Consider the following 286-nt stretch of genomic DNA (forward strand, 5'->3'; position numbering starts at 1 on the left):
GGTTTTTCCATGAGGTGACCTCGGTCCAGCCACCGTCCGTGCCGGAAAAGGCAAGCTTATCAGCTGGATGAGGGGAGACAGTGATGGACTGCAGGCGTCGAGCTGGGGGCGAGCTAGAGCCTATCGGATCGGCGGGGTGGCTGGCGCAGAGCATTCACCACGTAGCAGCGGGCGCGGCGAGGAATCCAGATCTGGGGAAGCCGAATCCCCGAGATCCAGGGAGTCCGAGACCAGGGACATGCTAGGAGAAGCCGGCACGGGGCTGCCCAGCGGTCCGGAGCCGGCT

Source organism: Triticum aestivum, chromosome 4A (genome assembly GCF_018294505.1).
Source record: "Triticum aestivum cultivar Chinese Spring chromosome 4A, IWGSC CS RefSeq v2.1, whole genome shotgun sequence".
Classification (NCBI taxonomy): Eukaryota; Viridiplantae; Streptophyta; class Magnoliopsida; order Poales; family Poaceae; genus Triticum; species Triticum aestivum.